This window comes from Anarhichas minor, unplaced genomic scaffold (genome assembly GCF_050575085.1).
Source record: "Anarhichas minor isolate MPS153535 unplaced genomic scaffold, ASM5057508v1 ptg000060l, whole genome shotgun sequence".
NCBI lineage: Eukaryota > Metazoa > Chordata > Actinopteri > Perciformes > Anarhichadidae > Anarhichas > Anarhichas minor.
The window spans coordinates 437475-447500 of record NW_027466506.1 but is presented as its reverse complement, the minus strand read 5'-3'; the positions used below and the strand labels follow the sequence as shown (position 1 = coordinate 447500).

At 41.2% G+C, this 10026-nt stretch overlaps 1 protein-coding gene across 1 annotated transcript in view; it reads right to left on the bottom strand.

Annotated features, from left to right (window-relative positions):
* Window positions 1-10026, bottom strand: part of LOC142933409 (uncharacterized) — a 52154-nt gene that overhangs the window by 741 nt on the left and 41387 nt on the right. The gene's annotated exons all lie outside the window — the stretch shown is intronic.

Sequence of the window (10026 nt, the reverse complement as noted above, 5' to 3'; positions counted from 1 at the left end):
GTGACTCGACTCGCCATCGTTTCCTACGCCTGTTTCATGTATTCATCCGCCATGACAGCTGCCGGCTTTGTGATGAAAAATGAAAACGGAGTGGAGTTTTGGCGAAAAATAGCTGAACATGGCTGAAAACGATGCCAAACTGCTTTATTATGATGTATTGAACACTCTTAGTGATAAAGCAAGTGAATGTATAGTTAATATATAGTTATATAGTATATAAAATTAGAATAGAGCGGCGCAAAAGCTGGTTCCAAAAATGAGAATTCGGCTTGAAACTGTACTCAGACCTCCTATTATGCTGGCCTGCTTCACTCAATCTAAGTAAAATTTGCTTGGAGAGACCACAAACCTGTTGTGCTATGACTGTGGAGTATTTTTAGGCTTCGATCTGCATTATTTCAAATAAAATGTTTCAATAAAAGTGCTTTTTTTTCCAGGCAAACCTGAAAATGTTCTATTTGAGCTGTGTGCCATCTTCATTCACTATTAACCAGTAACATATACACAATATTTACACATCTGAACAAGTGTATCACAAGTTTTACCTGTATTATACCATCAAAATTATTTAAAATTTTATTAAAATAGACCTTGTAGTTATAGAATTATAGTCTTTTTAGTATGGGTATTCAATTTTCGAGCAGAGGCCTAAAAATAGGGCTAGGGGGCTAGTCCATTGCTTTCGGGGGCGGTAGGGGCATGTGTGTGTGAGAGAGAGAGAGACAGAGTTCATGTCTTTAATAAAGGGTTACTTGTTTTGTCGCTATGCAACAATAAAGAACATTTGGAACAGTTCATCTGTTTATATATCCTAGATCTTCCCACATCTTTGGGCGGGACAGAAAGAGAGCACAGTGGACACCTCTCCAGCTGTAGCTGCTTCCGTCCTTATCTCTGTCCTCAGTCCTGACAATTGAGGCACTATAGTACAAAAAAATTTCGGTTTCTTGGTGGTTGATTAAGTCATATTTTTGCGGGTTGGGCGGTGCGGATTGGCTCTCATACCGGGTCGGTGTTCGCTGCTAATAAAAAAAACTGACCTACCGTCACTACTTAATCGTCTTTAAAGTGTTAACTAGTGGTGCAACGGCCCTCCGTGGCCCGTAAGGATCCCCCCTCACGGTTCGGTACGCATGTGATTAATTCCACAGTTTAACGTTAACCATCACAGTGTGAAATAAAGTTTTACTGACTGTTGTTATCCTCCAATATTCAGTAAAATATGTGATCAGTGTTCGAGTGAGTTTCTTTCGGGTTCTCCGATATGCTCCCACCACTGTAACATATACTTAATATGCTGCTTTATGTAATCTGCAAGTGTATTTATAATTCATTTAGGCTTCTGTGTAAAGTGCACATTGCACTGTGGCCGGTTTAGTTCATCTAGAGAAAATGTGCAGATTTCTTTTTCCCCATCGACCTATTGATTGGATGAAGAGTAGGTAGAATTTCAGTCGACCAAGATTTCCTTTGGTTCTCTACAGCTCTGCCAGTTATTCCAAACACACACACTCAGATTGAAAGGTGTACTGTGAAGAATTTCAGTATTAAAACATTATTCGTATGATTAATAGCACCCCTAGTGGTGAATAAAAGTGTCACAATAATAAAATGCCCAAATATGTTAAGAGTCACAATATGTTTACTTATGGAATGTATTATATGTTTACAATATTCTTACTTATAGAGGATATTATGTTACAGTATATTAACTCATTGAATGTATTAAACCATAGAAGCATAGACACTGTAGGTGTTAAAACACTGTACCAATAGTTTTGAGGGTCAGAAAGGGATCATTTTGAGCGAGGCTGTCACAGGCATGGAGGTGAAGGGATTGCCGTAAACCGCAGAAGGAGGTTGTCTGGACAACTGGCCAGCGGGTCACAGAGACGAGGCGGAGTCCGAAGAGGTTTTGCCTCAGAATCGAATTTGGTTCGAAGCCAGGAGGGAACAGAATTCGAATGGAGCCAATCACTGATTGACACGGAGGATCATTCAGACTTTGGGACAGCGACGGCTGCTTTCTGGCCTTCACAGGACAATAAGAGACACAGTTTGAGAGAGTATTCTTCAGATCACATCCGCTCTCGTTTTACAGCTAACAGAATTCGGTCTGTTGGGCGAGGCTTGTGTGTTGTCTCTGCTCTCGAGAACACCACTATCGATAGTGTAATTAGGGCCCGAGCACCGACAACGTCGGGCCGCGAGGTCCCTATTGAAACTGTGGGAATTATTATTCTTTTTCTCTCGAATGAAACGCCTTTTTGGGGGCTTTATCATGTCCCCAACCTCCCCATATTTGGCGAGCATATCAGGACTGCGGGAAAATTTGCTATTTTTTGGGTCCCATGCTCGAGCATGAATAAATTGCTCGCTAGCGCCCCCTAAAAGTTGGAAAGGCAAGCCCCGACAGCTTGTATGTCCAAATGACTAAACATTTTACGGACATGAGCAACTGAATGAGTTCTACAAAAAATCCTCTTGGGACCCTAAGCTCCGCCTACCAAATGTTTCCACCATTTTGAATTCTGTAAAAAAAAAAAAATTCACTTCTCCTAAACCCTGGGTCTGATTGGTACCAAATTTGCTGTGAATCATTATTGGATCTATATAATCAAATGCTTGTTGAAATCTTATTGCATTGGGTATATATGGACCAATGAATTTCATAGGAGCGTGGTCTTCTACAGCAATATATATTCGATGGCCGAAGAGCAAAACCTCCTATCTGAAAAATGCCTGGATCATTTTGCATATAGGATCTTTTGCACTTGGTGCAAGTTGGAAGAGGTTCAACAAAACGATGCTCTAAATTAAGTTTCAACAAAGGGCGGGATTATTTTAAGACAGACTGAATATGAACAGCCTTCCTTCATCATCCAAAGTGAAATCCGGCAATCAGAAAATTCTGCAGATAGGAGGTTTTGCGCTTTGGCCCTCGATATAACTTCAAAACCATGTGGCCTATCCTCACGAAATCTGTAGCATATGTTCACATTGTGTCCTGTAACATACCCTCACATATTTATTCCATACAACCACTAGGGGGCGATGCAGTAATACTCCCATTTCTTTGCATTTTTAGGAATTTTTCATCGTTTTCAGGCATTGTACTTTAACGAACTCCTCCCACAGAATTTATACGATCAACTTCAAATTTGTTCAAGATGATCTAAAGAGATTAATGATGAAAAGTTGCTAAAATGGTCTACTGACATTGAAAGACCTTCGTTTTATGTGGCGCCCATGTCACGCACATTTCATGCCGTTCGCCATGAAAGAGGAAGTTGTTGTAACTCCAAGGTACTTTATTCAATCTGCCCCAAACTTGTTATGCATGATGCTGGTCCAGGCTTGAGCACATTTCTATGCCAACATTTTCACAAAGTTATAGCGCCACCTACTGGCAAAAGGAAATGACAAGTTTGATACTTTGATGTACTCCGACTAGGAAGTTGCCCAGATCAGTCTCAAATTTGGTAAGCTAAGCCTTAAGACAATGATGATGCTTCATCATGGATATTTTGAGTTGTCGTTAAACACTGTTGCCGTGGCAACGCGTCATTCGCCATGAAAAATTAAGCTTATTTTTCTGTGGCTTAGGATGCTCAACAGGCCTTAGGACTTTGCACAGGTGTCATAGGTGATGGAAATAAATATTTCATATGGCTTTTTGGCTTGATCCTATCAAATTGCCTCGATAGCGCCCCCTACAAATATTCAAAAACTTAGCCCCAGCGCTACGTTTGACCTACATGTATGACATTTGGTAGGCACATGCATCACATGGAGACTTAAAAAAAAGTGGATTGGGACAATGCTCTAAAATTAACAGGAAGTCAGCCATTTAGATTTTTGTGTAAATTTTCCCTTGATTTCTAGTCGCTATACTTTAACGAACTCCTCCTAGAGACTTTTTCAGATCCACTTCAAATTTGGTCAGTATAATCGAAAGACTTGCTATTAAAAGAGGGGGCGACTGTGGCTAAGTGGATAGCAGGGCCGTCTTTCAATCAGGTCGGCGGTTCAATCCCCGGCTCCGCTAGTCGCATGTCGAAGTGTCCTTGAGCAAGACACTTAACCCCAAAATTGCTCCCGTAGCTGTGCCTACGGTGTAGAAATGTGATAGACTCTGAATTGTAAGTCGCTTTGGATAAAAGCGTCTGCTAAATGACTGTAATGTAATGTAATGTAAAAAAGATACTCAAAGCTTTATGTTTGATGGAATGGCGTAGCCGTCGCATGGCGGCCATTGTACATGATTTGCCATTAAACAACAAGCTGATGTAACTCCACTGGACTTGCTCAAATCTGTCCCAAACTTGCCATACTTGATAACAGTCATGGCCTGAGGATGTCTACAAGCCCATTTTCACTCATAGTCATAGCGCCACCTACTGGCAACAGGAAGACAGCGTTATGTGACAAACGGAATCCGATTTACATGATGTGGTCTATACTTGATGTAGAGCAACATAATGCATGTTTGCGCGTGTTCTCTAGCGCCACATAGTGGATACAGGAACTGGTGGAATATTTGCACTACATAATTTCCAGCGTCACACAGTCCACGCTGGAGAAATCGTTGAACTCTGAGATGCGTTGTCTGATGGTCAAAGATACTTGCGGCCGCATCTGCCGGCGTCCCGCCAGTACCCCCAAGATGCAGGAAGGTGCGAGGGCCCGTACATCGCTGCTTGCAGCTTTAATTCAGATTGCAATTGTTAGCTTTGTTCAGATTATTAAATATTGTTTTGAGTTTAAACCGGAACCAGTTGCTTTTTTTTGTAGCGCCTGCGCTGTAAGAAGTATACAAGGCAGAGCGCATTCCAGCGGCTTCTTCAGAAAGTCCAAGCCTCAACAGTACCTCCTTACTCTGAATACTGCTTCGCTGACTGTGCGACATGGACACTTTTCTGTTTCTGTCAATCCACTTTGATTCTCGTCACCGGCATCAACCTCTCCTGTCCTTACTTTTTTCTGACAGTTACCATAGATATGTCAGTTATATCTGAATCTGTTCTGGCAGCAAAACGTCTTTTCTGAAATTCTTATGCATTCGTGAAAGAGAGGAGCTTCACAGTCAGACATCGACAACGATTATGAAAATGAACTGTCAAAGAGAAAACACACATCTGCTATGTTGACAAGGACAAATGGATGCATGTTTTCCTTCCTTTCTAACCCTTTCTTTACCTCAGACACTCCCAGCCGAATGATGTGGCGGTCGGTGAGAACAGAGGCAACCACACATGAAAAAGCAGCTGTGGTCTAAACTGCTGGTGAATTCTGCTCTGTTTCAGCAGCTCCTGAGACAAAGATGTCAGCCTGGTTTAACATGTCTCGTTATCTGAACATGTTTTTTTACACATCACACAAATGCGTTCTCTCGCTGTCAAAGAAAACTGATGTTAATGCTGTTCTCCTAAAAAATAATGTTCATATACAGAATCAATAAGGAAACGTTTAACATCTGCAAAATGTTCACTGCAGCTAGTTTCTGCAAATAAGGCAAGATAGGAATGCAGGCAGTAATTGTGTAAAAATGAATTTTTAAATGTATTTATTAATATATTTACATTCTCAAGTTTACGGTTTGAAGGAATTATACGGCATCACATATTCAAGTGAACGTAATACTAATAAGTAATATAGTGAATTATTCACGTAGGCTTCTTTAGCTCAAGCCTGGACAAACGGCCAGAAAACACTACAGACATATTCAGCAGTTCACTGACGGCACGGACATCTTTGAAAATAAAATAAAAAAATGTTCTCTGATTTTCTGCATCAGCGACTGAATGCATGCATGTTCTTCACGTATCAGATCATACGGTAACATGCTTTCTGCTGTTGTTAACTGAGTTTCTCATACTTTTCTGAAGTGATAATATTATAGAAACTGTAAGTGGTCCCGATAGCAACTAAACAGTGGAAGTGGAATTTTCATATTCAGCAAATCCACATCAACATGAACAAACCCAGCGTGTGTCAGTAGAAAAAAAGGGGTGTAAACACACACCACTGCGGCACAGCAACCGGTTTCCATCGGTTACCGCGGTGAAACTAGAGTACACGTTGTACAACCCTCAAAGTGAGCATGTGGCAGAGCAGATGTGGAGAGGAAGAGAAGCTGACCGCTGACTGCGGTCATTCATCAGCCCTCAAACACAGCTTAACCACTCACTGTGTGTGTGTGTGTGTGCGTGTGCGTGTGCGTGTGTGCGTATGTGTGTGTGTGTGAGGGTGATGGATATTCTAATTACAAACGAAACAGTTCTTTTTGGATCAACCTGTGTTACTCCACCTCTCTCTCTCTCTCTCTGTGTGTTCCATACAATCATACCGCCCTCATTCTCATATTGACCTGCTGACGCCTCTGGTTGTGTCTCAGTGGTCGGACACACACACACACACACACACACACACACACACACACACACACACATACACACACACACACACACACACACACACACACCTCTGGGTTGGTTCATATCAGTGTGGTCTGCTCCGCTTCAACGCACCTCGCTGTGTGTGTCAGAGAGGGTGATGGACGGGAGGAAGGAAGGAAAGGATGGCGGAAGAGAGGAGTGGGTGTCAGAGGGGCAACGCGAGAGAGGGGTAGTGTGTGTGTGTGTGTTTTCCAGCATTTTGTTCTGAAATTTTATTTATTTTTGTCGAGGAAAGAAGAAATACAGATAAGAGATAAGACAGGATCTCTTTGAAAGAGAGGACCGGCCCTCTGTCCACCATCAAAGGGCGCACACACACACACACACACACAATGGGTGGTCGAGGTACAGAGCGGCGGCTTTTCTGAATTTTAATCGAAGTCTAATTGCTGTGGTGCCCAATCATAACCGCCCACGCTGCTCTCACACACACACACACACACACACAGAAAGTGAATATACTGCATTTATTTGAATACATAAAGCAGGCTTGGAGCCGACACCTGGACACTTGTGTTTTTTCATGTGCACACTCTCTACAAAGGGGGTTTTAAATAAGCGTGTGTATGTGTGGTGGTCAGTGTACAAGAATATAAACTCCATTAATATGCAAAATGTTCCTGTGTTGAAATAATAGCAGGGGGAAAAAAGGCTTCAAAGCTGACTGGAGATGAATACCCAGAGAAGCAGCTGTTGGCCTAGTTAGCAGGCCTGTCCTTAACACAGGACCTCTGATCACACAGCCTCTCATTACACAAGCTCATGGACGCTCACACACATTGACACACACACACGCGCAGCCTGAATTTAAACACACCCACACAAGCTGCCAGCTCCAGGCAAACTTTGCCAGAGACCTTTGCTGACCTCCCCGAACCATCTCACCATCGCTTCTTATTATGCATGTGTGTGTGCTTCCGTTTGTTCATCTGGGCCTGTGTGTGTGTGTATGTGTCTGATTTCGCTACTGTAGCATCACATAATCCACCAGGCCCCTCGGGTCAATACTTAAAACCTCTTGTACACGAGAGCCCCCTTTAAAGGGGGCTAGAGGGGGGCGGGGGGGTGGTGTACATGTGTACAATTCACTTTTGCGAAAGGAATAAAACAATAAAAAAATAAATAAAAAATACCTGTGTAACAAAGAGATTCTGGGCGAAACAACCATGGGAGCCATTTTACACACTGCAAAACACAATTATACATGAACTAAGATCATATCTGGAAGATATCTAGAAGATTTGCCACAATTTTGGCCAAAAATCGACGAACTGTGCTCTTTGTATGATCTCTCATCACGAAGCACGGATCGCACATGGCGGATGAGCACATCTAGCAGGCTCGTGATTCGACCCGGAAACGAGCAGCGACGTCGAAATTACTCTCTTTCAAACCGTTCAAAAGTTATGGGTATACATGCCAACATCAGCCACTGGTCACGAGAAAATAAATTGGGTAAAAAAAACTCCTCCATCCTGTGCTGCATGACTGTGACTGGTATCAATGCGCGGGCGGAATGAATGGCAAAATGGCAGCCGATTCTGTGAGGTGGACCAATCCATGTAGAGAGGGGGGTTTGCCCTGCATTTTGCGATTTTTAGTCAGTAAAGAGACAAGGAGATTCTCAAACACCCCCGCATGGCTCCCGTTGGACTATCCCACATCTAAAATGGTCTCACACTTGTAAATCGGCCGATCACAGGCCTTACCAGTGTCACATACACACATTATGAGCCATTTATTGTTATGAATGACAGATATGACACATCATAACTGCTCAACATTATTGAAAATGGTGTCAAACTGCTTTATTAGGATTATTGAACACTCTTAAGATAAGACAAGTGAATATATAGTTAATATTTAGTTATATAGTATATAAAATTAGAATACAGCAATGCAATTGCTGCTTCCAAAAATTTGAATTTTGCATGCCTTTGCTTGGTTTATGGTGGCCTGCTTCACTCAATCGAAGTCAAATCAGTTTTAGAGACTGTAAAACCTGTTGTGCTATGACTTTGGCTATGCAATTAACATTTTTAGGCCTTATTTCAAGTAATATTTTAGACACAAGTGCTTTTTTTCAGGCGAACCTGAAACTTTTTCAATTTGAGCTGTGCCATATGTGTATTTGTTATTAACCAGTAACATATACATAATATTTACACATATCAGCACATCTGACTAGTGTTACCTGTATTATACAATCAAAAAATTATTAAAATAGACCTTGTAGTTGCAGAAATACACTCTCTTTAGTATGAGTATGCAATTTTCGAGCAGAGACCTAAAAATAGGGCTAGTGTTCAATGACTTTCCTGCCAAATATTCCAAGGCTCCGCCACCTTCCTGACCCACTTCCTTATGAAAAAAGAGGCCCCACATTACATGTCATATACTGTAAAAAATTCACTATATGTATTACTGGCATCATAAAATGTGGGGCTGTAAAATAATGTATGGCTGCTACTGGGAAATATATTCCAGCCACAGGACGTGACAAAAGTCCCATCCAGGCAGCAACCTCCGGAGTGAAGCCGATGTGGGAGTGTCTTAAAACCTGCGTTCTCTCTAGTGTCCACCAGGGGGCGACTCCTCTGGTTGTATAGAAGTCTATGAGAAAATGACTCTACTTCTCTCTTGATTTATTACCTCAGTAAACATTGTAAACATGAGTTTATGGTCTCAATCTCTAGTTTCAAGTCTTCTTCAATACAGCATGATGTTCATTTAGTACATTATGGTCCATTTAGAGTCAAACAGACCATAAAGCAGGGGATGCTTTAGGGCGAGCTTACTGTGATTGACAGGTTGCTGCCGCTACCAGAGATGTCTACGGCGTCTCTACGTCACTCCTCCGCATTCCAAATATGGTAACTTCTGTTCATCAGTTGCAAAAAAGCCAAGATGGCGACGGCAAAATCACAGAATTCGAGGCTTCAAAACGGCAGTTTACAAACCAATGGGTGACATCACGATGACTACGTCCACTTCTTATATACCAGGGGTATTCAATTAAAATTCCAAAAGGTCCAGATCGAGAAAATCTCCTCGGGCAAAGGTCCGGAACATTACAATAATATCTAACTCGCGCTATTTATTGCCATATATACATAAATATATTCAAGATGTCTAGTAGTAGTAATGTCTCTGTGTAGTCAACAACTGTCAAATCAAATAAAGAAAGTACACATCTATTATATTTTAACAAATATTATTCTCAGTTTTCAAATTGAACTGGATGGATTATAAATAATGCATAGAAATACATCAATAAATGTTCTTCTCATTTCAAGTAAAATAAGAGCTGCATTAAAGAATAACTGACATAACAGAAAGCTTTTGAAAAATGTGCATCTTAAAATAAAGTAATTCATTTTAGAAAAATTAATTTCACTGAATTGTCCTGCAGCTTTAAATTCAGTTCATTCAGTGTGAAGTGATGTCAATAAAAAAGCCACAATATTATATTTTTCTCATCTTCTAACAAGATAAATCAGTGAGCATGATCTTTATCTGTGGTTATTAAACCACTTGTTTCAGTTCTATTCTCTCTGTTAACATCATT